The 20543-nt window shown below is 33.7% G+C and overlaps 1 pseudogene; it reads right to left on the bottom strand.

Moving 5' to 3' along the window:
* Positions 1-20331, bottom strand: part of LOC110195918 (S-formylglutathione hydrolase pseudogene) — a 37969-nt pseudogene extending 17638 nt beyond the window's left edge.
* Between the last annotated feature and the right edge of the window lie 212 nt (positions 20332-20543).

Raw genomic sequence — 20543 nt, 5'->3', positions numbered from 1 at the left:
AAGTGAGGTAGGTGACTTTGCATAAGCATCCCTCACTTAAATCCAATCCCCTTGCTTATCAGGGCATCACCTCTCTGAAGTCATAGCCCTCTTCAAGAAGAAAGGACAAGCAACAACAACAGCATCAACAATTCTGTGCTCACCAGTCATAGCCAGGTCATTGACTAATCTTATCAAGTCTTTGATACCATGATTGCATTCCAGGGTATTTCAAAGAACCAATATGCTGGGTGGCCCTTCACTAATCTGAAAAGGCTTACAAAAGAGGCTACAGAGGATTAAGAAGCAATAAATTAATTAATTCCCTATTCTCAATTACAAAAAAAGTGAAAAAATAACAGAATATGAAACAATTTAAACTATTTGGAAATTATCTTGGGGTAGCTAGGTGGCACAGTGGATAGAGCACTGGCCCTGAAGTCAGGAGGCCCTGAGTTCAAATCCGGCCTCAGACCAAACACTTGAAACTTACTAGCTGTGTGACCCTGGGCAAGTCACTTAACTCCAATTGCCTAAAAAAAAAAATCTTGCTTCCCTATAACCTCTTTCCACCAAAACAAAATAAAAGCAAACAAACAAAACAAACAAACAAGAAAACCTATAAAATAGATTACTTGCTTCTTTCCTATCCAGATTCATCATGAGTATATTCCAGGGTGAAACCCATGGCAAGACAGAGGCAGCTAAATTCATATTACCAGGCACTGAGATGTTCTTTAATTTTTCCCTTCCCATGTCATCTGCCTATTCAATACAGGATTAAAAATCAACTTTCCAACTCATTTTTAAAACCATTTGGATGCCTAGTGATTACACTGAGTAGACAAGTCTTACTATTTCATAAGAGAAGTTAACTGTTTCCACATTCTACTTGGTAATATATAGATCAAAGCTGATTCTCAAGATATTTCTCTCCATGTCATTTGATAGTACATGGAATTGAGCTGAGTAGAAGCAGAAGAACTTTAGGCCTTAAAGCTCAACCATAAACTGAATATGTGAATCTCCTTGTTCCTGTTAAAGCCATTTTATATTTGAGGCAGTAGAGCAAATCATTGACCCAATACCTTTTTGCTATTGACTGAGACTGCTTAGGTGCTAAGAACTCTGGAAATCTGGAGATAAATTAATTGTAGAAAAAAATGAGCTTAGTATCTGTCCCTAATGGCAACAAAATCTTCAATAGCTTCTTATGCTAGTTATTCATTTATGGATTGGAAATTCAACTAAATTCCAAAATGATTTTTTACATGCTTATTAAATGTCAGGTTCATTGCTAGACTTGGAGGAAACAAAAACTAAAGTTAATCAGTCCCCATCCTCACAATGCTTACTGAATTAATTCAATTATTCTGGTGTTTAGGTCATCGGGATAGATTCCAAAATCATAGAATTTCAGAGTCGTAAAGGAGTTCAGAAAAGAACTATACAAATCCTATATGATAAGAGTATCTTTTATAAATTATCCTGATCATGGACATCTAACCTTTCCTTGAAGACCAAAAGTAAAGGAATGCATGATATTTTAAGACACTTCATTCCACTTTTGCTTATCCCTAAATTATAGGAGGTGGGTTTTCTTTGTTTCTTTTTACATCAAACTTAAATATTCCTTACTGTATCTTCACTCATTCCTTCTAGTCCTTCTCTTTGAGTCCAAGGAGGACAAAATTCAATATTCTTTGTCTCCCTTAACAGCTGACCATTTAATAAAGAGTTTCTACTGGAAACATTTAAGACACAAGAACAGTAATAAATAAAATATAAGTCCAAATGTCAAAAGAACTAGTCTTCTGTTTTCTATATATCCATTTGCTCTTTTATCTGTTCATTCACTTATTTAGATTGGTTGGAACCAAGTTTAGCCAGAATGTACTATTTAAGACAAGTGCTGAAAATGACTTAGTACTTTAAAATGTCATTACATAAAATGTCATCTTTCATGAATGCTAAAGAATAGTAAGACTAATAGTGCTATTGTTTTTTATTCTTTCTCCATTTTATCTCCATTTTGGGGCTTCTCTCTTAAAGTTTCTGTTCAACTTTAGAAGTCAAATAATGTGAAAAGTATAGTATATGTTATCACTTATATTTTCAGCATAAAATATCTACGGTCAGTGATTTAAATGCCAAGACGCCTTTGAAAACTATCTACATTTTTTTTAGTTAAGACTGTGAAAAAGAAAATTACACAGATACTGTTACCTTTTTCTTTTCTCTAGTGGAATTCATTAAATATCAGCATTCTGGGGGAATTTTCTGTAAGAAAGTTGTCAATCCTCCGTAGGGTAGCAACCTTGAAAGTCCATGTTGTGACTTTCCAGCTACAAATGTTTGCCATACTAATGATATTTCTTTGAGTTATATTGGAATCCCAGACTGGATGGATTGAAGGACTTAACAGAAAAAAAAATCAGACTGTTTCCTTAACAGCTTATATTTTGGACTTCCAAAACAGAAAAAAAGGATAAATGTTGAAATAAATAACCTTATTATCCAAAAATATCCTGTCATTCAAATCAGTATCACAAAATGACATCAAGAGATAGATTCTTAGTGCTAAGTGCCATTACCCAAATGGAGATAGGTAAGGTAGGAAGGTGGAGCAAGCAGTTTTTTAGGCAGCAATTTGGTGAAAAAATTCCATTTTTCTTTGAAATTTTCATCTTTTTGCTCTCTTGATATTAAAAAAAGAACAATTTATTATACTTAGATATTTGAAATGAAAAGAAATATGTAGAATAAATATGCTTTACAGAGAACTTCTACTTCACCAAACACTTTCTCCCAATAACTCTCAGTAGGAGTTGTGTAATTCAAGTGTTAGCAATATCTTTTTTGAAGATAAGTATGGGGAGGTTTCAAAGTATTGAAGTTTTTATTTGTTTTGTCTTTAGAATCACAATCAGTAAATGGCTGATTTGGGCTTAAACTCAGGTCTTCTAACTCCAAATACACTATTTTTTCCCACCAGGTGACATTATATATGGTACTTATATCACTGTCTTTCATGTCCAAAGTTAAAACTTTCAATCCTTAACAAGATAAAAATCTTTTCATAATATAATAAAATTTAGTCTTTTGCCCTCAGCTCCATTATGTGACAAGTGGGAGGTAATGTGGTATACTGGAAAGAGTAGTGGCCACCAAGTAAGATCACTCAAATTCAAATTCCAACTCTTAGACCTACTACTAATGTGACCCTGGGCAGATCACTGCACATCCCTTGATGTCAGTTTCTTTATTTGTAAAATGAGAGTAGTAATACATTACCTCTGCCATCCATTTTATTACTAGGCTGATTATTAAAGGGAATGATGTATTTATTTCTAAAAGCAAATTATAATTCTGAGCTCTGGAAGATTGTAAATTGCTTGATGACTCTTACACACTTCTGTTGATTTGGCTGAGATATTCAAGTCATCCAGTAAGAATGAAGGAGTTCAACTCTGTTAGCCCCTTTGTGGCAAGTAATGGATTTGAGACCTCCATATCAGACCCTTTGGACATTAACAAAATTAATTTTAACACAGGGAAAAAAAGTATTTTTAATTATTTTTTTAATAAAACTAAATTGAAATTTGGAAGACAAGTTTGTGTCAAACAGAGGTGAAGAAATCACCAGTCTCATGTACTATCATTAGCCTGAAGTAATCACAATAACAAATTGTAACATCATGTGTGTATACATGTCAATATTTATGTACATATATACATATGTATGCAATACTAACACTCATTTTTTATATTATGGGTGCACACACATGTATATGTGTGTATGCATATATATGTATATGTGTGTGTATACATACACAATTGTACCTTTGCTCTCAGTTATTTTAACAAGGGTGTCCACTATGATTCACATTCCTACTATCTATACACTAATTCATCTTTTACCTTGACTCCATACCTTTCACTGTTCATCTTTTATATACCTACACATCCCACTACCCAATCCTCTTCCATTTCATTTGTTTCATCATGAAAAGTGTAAAGTCATGGGAGTATAAAAAACTGTAAATGTCCTATTATGGAAAAAAAGATATAATATTAAGGGAGAAGTATACAATATAACATGAGTAGAAAAAGGAAATGAATGACAAGTTAGTCAACCATGTCACCAACCTGACACAGAGGCAAGATTGGGTAATGATACATGATTGCAACTATCCAGATGTCGGCTAAAATTTTCTCAGTATTAAAAGCAGAGCAGATGATATATATTTTTACTTGTTTTAAAGATTTTTTTTCCAAAAAAGGAGGAAATTATGAGGGTCATTGTTATCTTAGAAGGATGAAATGATTATCAAAGCAGAAATGACAGTAAGTTGGAAAGAAGTGATCACCCTTTCTCATATATTTTAAGACGTGAAAAAAAGTATTGGATGTGAGTGTAAGACAAATTTCAGGAGAATGGATTTCAAACTCCTTTGAATGAGATGGTAAATCCTCTCTGTTTAAAATCTTAAAAGAAGAAGGATGAGATACTCTGAAAAATGAAATTCTGATAACAGAAATATGAATATTTTCAATGAAGGGGGAAAGGATCACCTCTCTAAAGAGACTATGTGAATGCACAGGAAACTCATTGATCATTTTTTAAAGGTGTGTATTGAAGACAGAAGCAAGGGCAAGTAGCTGAGTATGAATACAAATAAGTGTCATGTTGCTGTAAAAATAGCATTAAGAATGCTAAAACTCAAAATGAGCAGATGTAGGAAATGAATGCCATGATCAACATCATGGCTATTTTTAGTGTAGTTGCTGTGGCTTGTGATGTTTGGAGGAATAGTTTAGCATAGAGAAAACATGTATTCTGAAAAGTTATACTAGTGACATTCACTCTCTAGTAAGTCCTAACCAGCTGGAAGGACTTTAAGTAATGACCTGGAAATAAATTATGTAATCTAAGAAACAACTAAGCTAAATTTATGAAAGGCCAATCTCAAAAAGATTAACAATGAAATTATTCATGTGTGTGTGTGTGTGTGTGTGTGTTACCTACTACTTACAATGATCATCTACTGATATGTAATCAGTTGTGGTTTACATTGGTAGAAGGAGTGCACAAGCATGCACACTGTCAGAATCACTAGTCCTTGAGGTATTGTATTGAAAACAGAAAGAAGATGATCAAAAAATTGATAGGAGTGGTTCATTTTTATGAGTGGATGTAGTGAAGATAATTAGCACTAGGAAGAAGAAAGAACTATTTACCTGTTTTCCCCCAAAGATAATAATCTTCACATGAAAGAATTTTTTTTAATTGTTAACAGGGAACTAAAATTCTATATAATTGAGAACATGGAAAGTGAGCACCTAATTGTCCTGACCAAGTTCAAGCAACCAAACCTGAACCAGCTATATTGCCATCAGAAAGAAAGAACTTTTACATGTGATTTCCAAGTCAGAAGAGGATTTATTGAAGTAAGTTGAGCCATGTCATCTTTATGGAGCCATGAAAACCACCTACAATATTTAGAAGTTTGACATGCCAAACTTCAACATTATTGTTTCCTGTCTGAGCGGGTAAAAAAATTGAATTGGATGAAAGGTGCCAAGGGAAAGATTGTGGTTTAGTCTAATACTGCTATATGAATTTTGCTTGCAGAAGAGTGTTTCAATTTTATTTAATCAAAGTTGTTTATGTTGCATTGAATAATGTCCATTCTCCTATGGCTTATTATCAATTCTTTCTTTACCCGCACTTGTAAAAAATATGACTTTGTAATCCTCTCATACTTTTTTTTTACATGCCTGGTCATAAATGTAATATTTGTACTTTTGGAATGAAGGTTAAATTTTACTTCTTTTTTAAAAAAAATTATTTCTAATAAACTGTTCATCACCTTTCCCAAAAAGTTTTATTTAATAAAGGAAAATCTAAATAATAGGAGAAATTTATAATGGTCATGGATACATCAAGTCAATTTAAAATGTCATACCAAGAGAAGTACTAAGGGAACAATATATAAAACTTGGTGAAGTTACACAATTTATAGGGAATAATAAAACTAAGTAATTTCAATAGAAATGATTAAAATGTAGAGATGAAGGAGTTGGTATTAATAAATCTCAAAATATATTACAATGTAATGATTATGAAAACTATCTAAGAAAACTTCTGGTTCATATGACCAGAAAGATGAAGGATTAGTCATTTACTCTTTTCAATTTTCTCCAACAAAATGATAGTCATGTTTTCATATAAATAAAATCAATATAGATCTTAGACAATTTAAAATTTAATGAATATTTTATGAATTAATACCTGAGTACCTTTATTCTTAAATCACTCAGCACTCTTCCCCAAAGAAAGGTTTTTTTCTCATTTCTCATTTTGGGTTTTCTCCCATCAAATGCACTTAAGTATATTTGAATAAATCTGTGTGTTCATAGGCTCAACAATCATGATCTTAAGAAATGATTAGAATTAAATTCCCCAATAAAAAGAAAAAGAACACAGGCATAAATAAGAGGTGAAACTCCAGCAGCATATGGTATTTAACAGATATATAAAAAAGAGCTGCTATTAATATTTTTGTACATATAGGCCCTTTTCCTTTTTTTCTGATCTCTTTCAGATACAGATGTAGAAATGGTATTGCTGAGTGAAAGGGTATGCACAGAAACCTATAAATTTGAATACTTGAAATAGGACCTAAATGTAGCAAAGAAGTCCTTTTATTCCTCCCTATTAGATTTTCTACCTCACTTTCTGCAGCTTTTTTCCCTAAACTATCTCTTCCCTCCTTGATCCTCTTATATCTTCCTCTCTCTCCCTCATTCAATTAAGAACCTCACACCTTACTAATAAAATAAACTGGGGCTTCCCTCTTCATTCATTTTTGTCATTTCAAAGCCTCATCATCACTCATTCTCTGCTATTTTCTCTTATTCTCTAACAGTGATGTGCCTTTTTCTTCTTGGCAAAAAGAAATCCTCTTCCTGGGCCCTTCATGCCATCTTTTCCAGTCTTTTCCAAATTAAAAACCCAAATCCCCTCTTTCTCACTTACCTTCAAGCTCTCTCACCATCTAAAATAACAAAAACCCATCACTTTACCAGATCCACAAATTATGATAATATGAGTCTCTCCTCCCTTTCTCAAACAAAACTCCTAGAGAAAAAAAGTGGTCTATACTCTGTGATGCCAATTTTCCTTTCATTTCTCAACTCTTTATAATCTGGCTTTTGACCCCATCTCTCATCTAAAGCTGTTCTTTCAAAAATTACTTAAGACTCTTACTTGCCAAGCCAGATGGTCTCTTCCCAATCATCAGTCTTTGAATCCATCTCCTAAACTTCATATTATTGAATACTCTCTCATCCTGAATAATCTCTTCTGTCATTGTGTGTGTGAGTGTGTGTGTGTGTGTGTGTGTGTGTGTGTGTGTGTGTGTGTGTGTAACTGTTCTCTCCTGATTCACCTTCTACCAATCTGAACAGTCCATCAAAGTATCCTTTGCTGGCTCATTAGTGGCATCACATTCCTTCCCTGTGGGTGTTTCTCAAGGTTCTATTCTAATCTTTCTGCTCTCTTCCCTCCCCTCCCCTCCCCTCCCCTCCTCTTCTCTCTCCTCTCTTCTCCTCTCCTCTCCTCTTTTCTGTCCTTCTCCTCCTCCTCCTCTCCTCCTCCTCCTCCTTCTTCTCCTTCTTCTTCTCTTTCTTCTCATTCTCCTTCTCCTCATCCTCCTGCTCCCCCCTTCTCCTCTTCTCCTCCTCCTCCTTCTCCCTCTCCCTCCCTCTTTCTCTCTTTCTCTCTCTCTCTCTCTCTCTCTCTCTCTCTCTCTCTCTCTCTCTCTCTCTCCATCTACTCATTGTCTCTATATACATGACTCCGAAATCTTTATATCCAGATTCAGTTTCTCTTCTGATCTCAGTACCCCAGAACCAATAGATAATATACACATACCTAAAACTCAACATGCTTATTTCTCCCCAAAGTTTCCCCATTTACATCTCTACTTTTGTCTTTAGACACCAATATCTCTCCTGTTTCCCAGGTTTAGAACCTTTTCTTTATCTTTATCCTTCCTCCTAATCTTCCCCCTTCTTCATTTAGTTTTCAGATATTGCAGTTTCTTACTAAACAACATCTCCCAAATCCAAATTCTTATCTTTATAAACAGAGGATATACTACAGTTTAATCCCTCATCAGGTCTCCTCTGAATAACTGCAACCACCTCATTATGGTCTTCCTATCTCAAGTCATTGCCAATTAGAGTTCCTCCTAGACCCAGACACAATGGAATTTTCCTTAAGCACAGGTCTTATCATCTCTCTTCTCTGATCAATTGACTTCAGTGTCTTTCTCCTCTTGTCTAGACAAAGTAAAAACATCAATACTTAACTTTAAAAGCTCAGCATAACTTCAACGCCAACCTATCTTTTCAGCTTCTTTTTACATTATTCCTCATCCACATTTTGTATCCCAATAAAGTTGCCCTTCTCCCTGTTCCTAAAACACAACAGTCAGTCTTACATTTTAATGACTCTGTTCTGACACTTCCCACATCTTGTAATGGTTACATCTTCGCTTTGCTTAAAATAAAATTTTCTTCTCCTTCAAGATATAATGCAAGCACCAACATCTACATGAAACTTTTCCTGAATCTTAACAACTATTATTTATTTTTTTCATGTTTATACTTGTTATCTCCCCCATCATAATGTAAGCTCTTTGCAAATAGAGATTGCTTAATTCTTTTTAATTGTTTCCTCAGAAATGGACATGGTGCCTGGAACATTGTATGTGCTTTTGAAATGTTTGTTGTTTGATTAATCTGATGATTAATAGAGAATTAACTCATCTGAGTTAAGTGTGCTTGGTGGCACAATGAAAAGAATGATATGTGGAGTCAGAAAGACCTAAATTCAAAACTGACCACAATTATTTACTACCTGTGTAGCCCTGGACAAATAAATTAATTTCTGTCTATCTCAATTTTTCCTTTGTAAAGTAAGCATGACAATAACATTGTATCCAAGGATTATGAGGATCAAATGAGAAAAATATTTGTAATGTGCTTTATAAACCTTAAAAGGCAACATAAATATATAAATCATCATCATTATCATCATCAGAAGCCACAGCATCATTGCTTTTAAAGGTCATGGAGGACAATATGTAAGACCAAGAGATGACCTGAAGGTGGTTTTATTCTATTTTGATGGCCTTAAGAAAAGGAAGAATTGAGAATGAAAAAGCTATGTTGGGAAAGAACAATGAAGAAAATGGAGAAAGAAATTACTATTTTTCATTTTTGTGGCATGCAAGGAGAATACACAAGCATGAAAGAAGGAATAGGACAGCATATGTACATCACAGGAACTTTACTCCTTTGAATTGAACAAAGAAAGGAACATCAGTGTGCACACATACAGACACACACATATCAAAATATAACACTCTATACTGGGAAAGAGGTAGGGACAGGACATAACATTAGGGGTTTAATAGGGAGAATAGATTCTTACTTTTACCACCTTCTTCCTAGTAAAGAGGGCATTGGGGTGTGGCAAAGAGAAGATACACACACACACACAGAGACACAAACACACACAAATACACATATATGAGAGAGAGAGAGAGAGAGAGAGAGAGAGAGAAGTAGCAATATACAAAATTAGCAACCATAATTGCATATGATAACAGCACAAGCCCAAAAAACAGAGGATCACAAAATGGATCAGAAAGCAGGATTTATCAATATACTCCTTAATAAGAAATACATATGAAACACAAAATTACATTTTAGTAAAAATGAGAGGAAGAAAATTTGCTATGCTTCAGGAAACTCTAAAGAGTAAGGGTAGTAGTAATCAAAACCTTTGACAAGGCAAGCATGAAAGCAGAAATGATTAAAAGAGATAATCAGAAAAACTTTACCATTTTGCTCAAAGCAGTACTGGTAATAAAATAATACCAATAATTTCTATTCATGTCCTTAATTGCATATCTAAATACCTAGAGAAAAAAAATCCTCAATTACAAGGTGAAGTAGAAAGGAAAACTACAAAATATGGAAACTTTTATGTACCTTTTTAGACCTAGACAAATAGAACAAAATTATATGCAGAAAGAAGCTAAGGACTCTCTTTCCACATTTAATATAGGCTAGAGCGAAAAATTTAATGAACAGAAAGAGAAAATCATAGATATTAAAAGCATATATAATTAACACAAAAAAACTTAAAAGGAACAAAGTTCCTTCCAAAAATCATCCATGCATAAATAAAGACTGATTAAATCTTTTTTTTTTTTTAAGACTGGTTAAACCTTAAAGAACTTCTCCACAGATGAGGAATATCTACATCAAATGATAGTCTTCTTTTTTTTTTTATAATTTCCTTTAAATAATTTCACATTTCTTTATGGAATGTTTTGACCATTTCGAAGACACACAAAAGTTTATCAATGTGCCTCTTTTCACAACTGGGTTCACATACACTGTTCTCATTTTTCGTCATGCTTGAGAATTTTTTAAGTATGAAGATACAGTCAAAGTTGCTTTGAATTGAAATTCTCTAATTGGTGATTTGAAAAATCATACATATTGATTTTTATACTTTGTTATTCTACTCTTGAGTTTTTTTTTTTAATAAATTTTGCCCACTTGCCTACTAGAAAATGGCTGAGGGGAATGGCTTCCAATTTTTTTTTTGTATGTTGCTTCTTTATATATCTTCAATACCATTCTTTTGAGGGGAAGAGCCAAGATGGTGAAGTGAAAGTAGTGACTTCATTGAGCTCTCCCCCCAAACCCCTCCAAATACCTATAAAAATGGCTCTAAACAAATTCTAAAGGAGCAGAACCCACAAAAAGACAGAGTGAAACAAATTTCCAGCACAAGACAACTTGGATGGTTGATCAGAAGAGTATATTGGGCTGGGCTGGGAAAAGAGCACAGTTTGGCATAGGTGCACTGGCTGCAGTGAACCTGGAGCAGGTCTCAGAGGACTGAATCACAGGCAGCTGTGGTGGCTTCCAAACCTCTCAACAAGCAAATGCAAAAGACAACATAGCAGGAAAAGTCTGTTTCTGTGGAGAGAGGGAAGCTTGGTCCCAGTTCCCAAGGATGGCCCTGGGGCGGCTGCAGTTTCCTGAGCTTCCAGCCCACAGACTGAGGGGGAATTGAGTGGTTCATAGGAGGGGGATTTCAGGGATCTCTTTGCCAGTGCTGAGGCAGAAATCTCTTGCTTTTCCCGGGCTTGGATCTGGGTCACAGTTCTGAGGGGCAGTCCTGGGGCAATGAGGAGCAGTGGCATGGTGGAACTCATAGTGGCAGTAGAGACAAAATCTTCCTCACAGTTCCAAGACAGAAAAGGCTGCTCATGGTCACTCATAGACCACAGCACAGGCCAGGAAAGGAGTAAACACCTCGCCCCTTATCATACCACTTTGGAAAAACTGAAAATTTACTGGTCCCTAGAAGTATCTCTGAAAACAGCTGTACAAACCCCCCAAAGCTTGGGACATTACATTCTCCACATTGGAAACAGACCCTTAATAAAGAGTTTATAACTCAAGTAATTGGCTGGGATCATGAGCAAACCTCAGAAGATGTGTCAGACCATAAAGTCTTTTTTTGGTGATAAAGAAGATCAAACCTTACAACGAGAAGAAGACTGAAAAGTTAAAGCTCCTATATGCAAAGTCTCCAAGAAAAATATGAATCAGTCCCAGGTGTTGGAAGAGCTCAAACACGATCTTGAGAAGCAAGTAAGAGAAGTAGAGTAAAAATTGGTAAGAGAAATGAGAGTGATGCAAGAAAATCATGAAAAACAAGTCAATAGCTTGCTAAAGGAGACCCAAAAAAATACTGAAGAAAATAACATCTTAAAAAATAGCCAAACCGAAATGGCAAAAGAGGTTTAAAAAGCCAATGAGGAGAAGAATGTCTTAAAAAGCAAAATTGGCCAAATGGAAAAGGAAGTCCTAAAGCTGACTGTATAAAATTCTTCCTTAAAAATTAGAATACAGCAACTGAAAGCTAGTAATTTTATGAGAAATCAAGACACTGTAAAACAAATCCAAAAGAATGAAAAATTAGAAAACAATGTGAAATATATCATTGGAAAAAACAACTGAAATGGAAAATAGATCCAGGAGAGATAATTTAAAAATTATTGGACTATCTGAAAGCCATGTTAAAAAAAAGAGCCTAGACATCATCTTTCAAGAAATTATCAAGGAAAACTGCCCTGATATTTTAGAACCAAAGGGCAAAATAGAAATTGAAAGAATCCACTGATCTCCTCCTGAAAGAGATTCCCAAAGGAAAACTCCTAGGAATATTGTAGCCAAATTCCAGAATTCCCAGGTCAAGGAGAAAATATTAGAAGCAGCCAGAAAGAAACAATTCAAGTATTGTGAAAACACAATTCGGATAACACAAGATTTAGAAGCTTCTACATTAAGGGACTTGAGGGCATAGAATATAACACTTCAGAGAGCAAAGGTGATAGGATTACAACCAAGAATCACCTACCCAACAAAACTGAATACAATCCTTCAGGGGAAAAAAATGGTCATTCAGTGAAATAGAGGACTTTCAAGCAGATGAAAAGATCAGAGCTTAATAGAAAATTTGACTTTCAAATACAAGACTCAAATGGAACATGAAGAGGTAAACAGGAAAGGGTAATCATAAGAGACTTATTAAGGTTGAACTGTTTACCTTCCTGCATGGAAAGATGATATTTATAACTCATGAGACCTTTGTCAGTATTAGGGTAGTTGGAGGGAAAAAAAAAATTATATGTATGTCTATATATACATAGATACAGATACAGATACAGAGATATAAATATGGATATAGATATAGATAGATAGAGGGCACAGGGAGTGTTGAAGATGAAGGGATCATATCTGGAGAATAAAATTAAGAAGTGAGAGAGGATTATACTGGGAGAAGGAGAAAGGGAGAGGTAGAACAGGGTAAATCATCTCAAAAAAAAAACAGAAAAGAAAAGGCTCTTAAAGTGGAGGGGAAAGAGGGGAAGGTGAGTGGGAATGAGTAAATCTTATTCTCATAGGATTTGACTTAAGGAGGGAATAATATACACACTCAATTGGGTATGGAAATCTGTCTTACCCTACAGGAAAATAGGGTGAGCAGGGGACAAGAGAGCAAGGGAATGACAGAAATGAGGGCAGATTGGGAAATAGGGTAATCAGAGGCAAATACTTCTGAGGAGGGACAAGAGGCCAAAAGAAAGAATAGAATAAATGGGGGAGGCAGGATAGGATTAAGGGAAATAGAGTTAGTTTTTCACAACATGACTGCTATGGAAGTGTTTTGCATAACTGCACATGTATAACCCATATTGAGGTGCTTGCCTTTTCAGTGAGGGTCACTGGGGAGGGAAGAAAGGAGAAAATTTGAAACCCAGAATTTTAAAAGCACATGTTTAAAAAAAAATGTTTTCATATGCAACTGGGAAATAAGAAATAAAAGAAATGAGGTACAGAAATCTATCCTTCCCTACAGGAAAGTAGAAGGGGAAGGGGATAAGAGAAGGGGGGGGGAGAGATAGAAAGGAAGGCAGACTAGTGAGAAGGATATTCAGAATGCATGCCATCTTGGGGTGGGGGAGGGACGAGATGGGGTGAAAATTTGAAACTCAAAATCTCGTGAAAGTAAATGTTGAAAACTAAAAATAAATAAATTAAATTTAAAAAAATAAAGTAGCAAAAAACCGGGTCTTTGTCCTCCCATTGGTTCTATTTCTTCTTTACAACACGAATAATAGGAAAATATGTTTCATATGAATATATATGTAGGGCCCAAATTAGATTGCATGCCATCTTGGGGTGGGGGGAGGAGAGGAAGGAAAGAAAATTTGGAACTCAAAATCTTATGGAAGTGAATGTTGAAAACTAAAAATAAATTGATTAATGAAAATAATTTTAAAAATTAAAAAAAATCGTCCTTTTGTTAGAGATATGTGAGCAAAATATATATTTTCCATAAATTGCTTATCCTTTTATTTTAAATGCATTGAAATTTCTACCTGAATTATACTTGATGAAACTCAAAAAGGTAGTAATAATCATAATCTCTGACAAAGTATTCATAACAAGAAACATTTAAAAGACAAAACCCAGAAAATCCATTATTCTTAAAGGCACCACAATGAAACAGTGAAGTAGTGAAGGTAGCACATTTAGTGATTACAATGAAACAAAATTACAATCTGTAAAGGCTATTTGAAGAAATATTCATTTTAATAATTAAAGGTGGAGAAGCTCAAGAAGAAATAAAATAAATTATTAAAATATTTTGTCTTATGTGTCAATTAAATTGATAAATGAAATAAAGTAATATTTTCCAAAATACAAAATGTCTTTATTTTCAAAATGAAATAATTTAAATAAACCAAATTCAGAAATAGAAATTGAACTTGACAAAAATGTACTTCTAATGTCAAATGAAAACTCAAGCCCTTTTGAATTTGTAAGTTAATTCTGTATTTTTTTCAGTGCAACCAATGACCACAGTATTTATAAAAATAGAGAAAAGTGTAACCTATCAAATTTCTCACAATAAACAAAGATATCACTGTAACCCAGACTAAAAAGAGGTAAAGCAGAGGGGAAAATAAATACACCTTTAGAACATCATCTGTAATGCATATCAATGCCAACATATTAAAAACAACAACAACAAAACAATTAGCAAAGGTGATAGGGGATTGTTTTAAATTATTTCAGATTATAAGCATGTTCAGTTTGCCAGAATTGAATATTCTACATTGAGAATTTTATAAACATGATAGAACATATTCATAACAGAATAAAATTACACAATTGCATCAATAGATGCAGAAATAGCTTAGGAAAAATATAATACTTTTTAAAATTAAAACCAAAATATAATAAATAGACCATTCCATTATATAGTTAGCAATATGTATCTAACAGTGAGAACCATCATTCCAGTATAGTTGGAGGTAAACCACCGATGTTCATTATCACTAATATTATTTGATATTATTCTCAAAATATCAACTACAATAATAACATCAGAATAAGAAATGAAGAGAATAAGTTTAAGGAAAAGAGAAATATACTTTTGTTTTTGCTTTTGGATGGCATAAGGGTGCTTTTAGAGGGACCTGGAGAGTAATCTAAAAACTCCTGAAGCAATTAATAAATTCAGTGAAATAACAAGGTATAAAATATACCAAATAGCACATCCCTTTATCCTTTGTATAGTACAAAAGAAGTAGTCACAGGCACAAATAGTTTGAGGAAACCTGCTAATATTCCCAAGAGGCCCTGGCAAAGGAATAAAGAGGCCTTTATTTACTCTGATATGGTCAATTAATGGATAAATAATTATTTTATGTATTATAAGAAATCCTGATGAGTTGGCAAAGCTATCAACTAATAGACACATTTTGTGACTGATGTAGAAATGAATAATACAACAAAAAGATATCTGGTGAACATGTATAAGGAGTATAATCTAGGGAATAGGAAACTGAAGGACTTATGGGCACAGGTGTTTCTTTTGCTTCCTTTCCATTGAAAGTCGGGATTTAGAAATCAAAGAATATATGGTCAGCAAGCAACTGGCATTCTAGGTGGTATTAAAGAATAATATTTGGTTTATGTATATTAGTGCACTGGTATGAATAGAGACAGAATGCATCGTGTGACCAGTGAAAAGAACCTTTTTGGCTAAAGACAACCATGACATTAATCATGAAATATTTAAACTGAAAATAGCTGAGAGGAAGAAAAGAATCAGTATAAAACAGTAAAATCAGATATTATGGAAGAAACTAAGAATGACTTTGAATCATAAACACTAGAAGGATAATATTATATTCACAAAGTATAAAAAGAAACAAAAGGTATAGAAACAATAGTTTTTTAGCTATAGATATATATATATATATATATATGTCAATGAACAACGTATTGGCATCAAGATGAAATATAGAAAAATATTTAGAACCAAATATAAATTTATGTAAGTTAAGACTTTGGAATGAGATTCAACTGGAAGACAATTGACGGATAAATACATGTTCATATAGATACATGATCTCATCAACATAAATGTTCCTTCATGTAATCCAGCCAATCTAGCCCATTATGTAATTATGTAATAATCCCGCTCATGTGTCCCATCATCTAACCTGTGATATTGATGGGGAAGATACCAGTAGAATACAATGATTCATTTGCTATCTCTTGCTTTTCCCAAGTGATCATCCTATCTTTCTTTTTGCTCATACATTTATCTTACTATATCTCCTATATTGCTTCTTCATTATTTTATATGTGTGTAATAAATTTCTGTAATATAAATTATAATATTAGTTTATGTACATTCTATTATATATATATTATAAATTGTATAACATATATACGTACATATATATGTGGAAAGAGAGACAGAGTTGGGGAGAGACTGGAGGAAGAAGTTTTACCTTGGATCAGCTAGTGTTAAAAAAAAAGCCTATGAGGAAAGAATAAGAGAATTTAAAGGATGAAAAAACAAAAGCAAAAATCAATCACAGACAGTCACTTCAGTTAGCAGAGCCCTAAAATGGGAGAAAATACTTTGTAGGGAAGCTGAAGGAAATGTTGGTATTCATTTCTTCAGTCTATTATGTTCCCTTAGTTGAGGACAATTGGCACTTATTTCCAAGTGTGTTATTTTGTTCTGTTATAAACTGTATCTGAATGGTCTAATTATAATTTAAGACACCTGAGGTTGACTTGTCTTGTGCTAATTTCCCTTGTATTCCTTTATTTGAGACATGATGGTTCAGGACAGCCCTGGCAGCTACTTAGAAGAAAGTGATCTTTCTCAGTGTAAGTGCTCAGATCACACAACCTCCCAGCCAATTGTTATAGTTTTGGGGCTTCTAAATGAGGGCATTAGCAATTCCATTGTTTCCTAACTACATTTCCCTTCAGATCATGGGTCTAACTATTTTGCTAGTATTAAAAATAGACTAGACAAGCACAGAATTCTAAAGGCAGAAGGGACCCCATAGTCCATATAGCTCATCAATAGACCAAAGGAATCTCTAGTCTAAAATAGCTGATGAGTAGTTGTCCAGCCCCTGAACAAATATATGTTAAAAGTTGTCTGAGACAGCAGTTTGTTAGGAAGACCTAAGCATGTGTATAAAAATATTCCACCCAGGAGAGAAGTGAAAGTGGGGAGATGGGGGTAGGGGGCAGAAAAGTTAAAGAAAAAAAATTGAAAATGTGAAATAAAAATGAAGTGATATCATTGTGGCTATGGAAGCTAGAGATCACTCAGCCAGATATGTGAAACATATGATGAGTCTGAGATAGATCACACAGCTGTCTTGGAGAGATAGATGGTATAAAGAGTGGCTGTGAAGGAGTAAGGAAAATCTGAGTTCAAATCCTATCTCAATGTTTAGCTTTATGACTGTAAGACAGTCATTTAATCTCTATCAGATTCAGTTGCCTCTTCTGTAAAAGGACAGTGATAATAGAGCCTATTTCCAAGGTATGTTGTGAGGATTAAGTATCAAATAATATATTTGTGTTATATAAGGTTGTGGGGGTTAAATATTAAGTATATGTGTGCATGTTTATGTGTGTATATGTATAAATATGTGTGTATACATAATAAAACATTATATAACACAAAAATTATACATACACACCTATACTCATAGACGAGTATGCATGTATGTGTATATATGCATGCACACACGTATACATGTATATATATGAACACAACATATGTATTGTATTGCATACATATATACACATACATGTATATATACACATATGCATGTAGTGTGTGTGTATATATATATATTTGTATGTATGTGTATATATATATATATATATGTGTATGTATGTATGTATGTATATATATATACACACATACCTGCAAACTACTCCAGTATTTTTTACAAGAAAACCCCAAATGGGGTCACAAGGTGTCAAATGCAACTGAAAAATTACTGAAGAGAACAATACATTCATAAATACACCCATACACATATACACATATATACACATATACACACATAATATATAAACAAATACACATATACATACAAAAACAAATGCATATGTGTGTATATATATGTATATGTATATGTATATACATACACATAACTTACATATCTATCTTTATCCATATCTATATTTGCTCATTATTAAGGGAATTTTAATTGCCAGACACATTATTCCTCTAAAAGTAAAATGTGTATTAAGTTTTTCCCTTTTCTTAATGACAAATTCATCCTTCAAAATGTAAAAGAAAAGATGAGAACTGCTTTTGTCAACTTAATTCTTAATTAATTAGGAAAATGAATAAAATGCAAAGGGTCAATATTTTATAACAAAGTTCAACCAAAGGGAGGGATATTGAGCATAGTCAAATATGTGTCCCAAACTTTGAGATATCATCAGTTCATAAAAACTGGTAAGTCTAATATCATGACTAGAAATTCAAAAAGAAATACTACTTTCCAACACATGGCTGATTTTCATATACGGTTGTAAAAATACAGTGACAATGATTAAGATGAAGAAATAAAGCTTTCTGGTGCAGCTATTGGAAAGGGTAAATAGAATGATCTGTGAAACCAGATTAAAAAATCACATTTACAAAGAAGGAGGCAAAGGTACATACCCTCCCCCAAATCACATTAAAAAGTGGCACAAGGAAGTAAATGCACCCTTCACAAAGCTAGAGCTTGTCAAACTAAAATTCTAAGGATGAAATAAAAAAGGTCTTTTGAAAGAATAATTGGGGAAATAAAGGCACAAAGAAGGACCAGATCCATAGCATAGGAGTGGATGCTGTGATGTTAAATGGAGGCCAATGAATAAGCAGAAATGCCTAACTACTGTTTTGCTTCCATCTTCCCCTTTGAGAAGAATCATGTTCCTGTAGGAAAAGGAATAGAACACAGAGTTTAAAAGGACTGGATGCAAAGATACATGAAGAAGTCATAAACATACACCCAGAATTTTGTGTGAATAGATCAGAATGTTGAAAGAATTCACATTTATTGGGAAATTAAAAAAAATCTTTTGTAACTCATGAAGAACAATAGATATACCAAAATATAGAAAGCAGATGTTGCCCTTATATTCAAAATATAATCATCATCATCATCACTATTTTATTATTATTTTACAGATGAGGCAATGGATTCTATTGGTTGATCAGCAGATGATTTTTGAGTTCTTGAAGAAAATAAAGTGATATCTGGACTCAATATGAGTACTCTCAGATCAAGTCTTTTTAAAAACCACTCAGCTCCCTTTACTAATAGGGTAATCAGAAGTGTAGATCAAAGGTATATTATATACAGCACAGCTGGATTTATCAAGGTAATTGAGAAAGTCTATCAAAATATTTGCATGCAAAGGTTTAAAAATTGTATAATGAATGGTAATACATTGAAATGTATTCAGAATGGTTTAAATGATGATATATTTTATAAAAGAATTAAATTGCACTTAATTCAATTTATGTATTAAATTTAGAGGTGAGTTCTAATGTTCCTGATGACATTTTTTTCTGTTCAACATTTTATAAGAGCTATAGATTAAGACATTGGTGGCATGCTTACCCCCCCCCCCACACACACAAACTGTTATGGTAGAATTAGATTCCAAAAATCATTCATCTCAAACAATGGATTGAATGGACATTTATCTATAAATGGGAAAATTCAATAACTTACTTGTTCCCTGAAGTGACTGCCTTTCTGTGCTTTCTTCTGTCTGGAACATATATACCTGCTCCTTCAAATGTTCCTCAAACTCTCTTATACTAATAAACTCTTGTTTAGGCTATGATCATATTTCCTTTAATTTACTCATGGGAGCTATTCACAAAAGTTTACTGACCAATAAAGAATATGATCTGATGTGGTTATCATATTAACTCCTCACTACTTATTTTATTATTTCAGCCAAACTGGAGGAAATAACATTCCCCTTTTAATCTGTCAAATATAATTTTACTAAATTCTTACACCCAGGTTTAAAAAAAATCAACAGCACAAATACAGGACAAGAAATATATAACTAGATAATTGTCCTTGTGAAAAAGGAAAAGATTTTAGTTGTCCCAGTGTGCTCATAGCTCATCCAAGGAAAATTGGAGGGTTCTCCCTAATGCTAATCCCTTGCCAAACCTCCTTCTTTCTTCCCTCTCTTGGCTAGACACTGACTCTCAATGTCTTCACTCATATGGAAGTGAAAGTAGAGTCCTCATCTTTCATGAATCCTGAAGCTCACTTTACCTTTCCCAGCATGTGGTTTGTCTGGGCTACACTCCCGTAAAGTCATTATGAGTGCTCATGTCATTCAGATGAACTGAGAGTCACCAGATAGAATCTTTCCAAATAATGAGGAACTCCAGACCTTAGATAAAACCTTATCAACTCTACCATAATTTTGCTTTCTAGATATCTAAGCACTTCTATCAAACTAGGTGATACACTCTAAAGATCCCCTGGGCCTTGCCATTTGGCCCACAAATGAAATATGAAGACCTACAG

Source organism: Phascolarctos cinereus, unplaced genomic scaffold (genome assembly GCF_003287225.1).
Source record: "Phascolarctos cinereus isolate Bilbo 61053 unplaced genomic scaffold, phaCin_HiC Scaffold_1;HRSCAF=81, whole genome shotgun sequence".
NCBI lineage: Eukaryota > Metazoa > Chordata > Mammalia > Diprotodontia > Phascolarctidae > Phascolarctos > Phascolarctos cinereus.
Note: the sequence above shows the minus strand (reverse complement) of the source record. Positions and strands in the feature narration are given on the sequence as shown.